Raw genomic sequence first — 255 nt, forward strand, 5'->3', positions numbered from 1 at the left:
TGGGTTTCACATTCACTTCTGTGACAGTATAAACAACCAGGGCAATTTTTCCTTCCAGGGGACATTTAGTAATTTCTGGAGATATTTTTGGTTGTCAAAATTGGAAGGGCTGGAGATGGATGGTGGGGTTAGTTGCACAACAATGTGAAGGTACTTAATGCTACTGAAGTATACACTTAAAAGTGGTAAAAAAGGTAAATTTTTATGTTGTGTATATTTTACCACAATGAACAAAGAAAACTGTGGTGGGAGTAT

This window comes from Pteropus alecto, unplaced genomic scaffold (assembly GCF_000325575.1).
Source record: "Pteropus alecto unplaced genomic scaffold, ASM32557v1 scaffold111, whole genome shotgun sequence".
Lineage (NCBI taxonomy): Eukaryota > Metazoa > Chordata > Mammalia > Chiroptera > Pteropodidae > Pteropus > Pteropus alecto.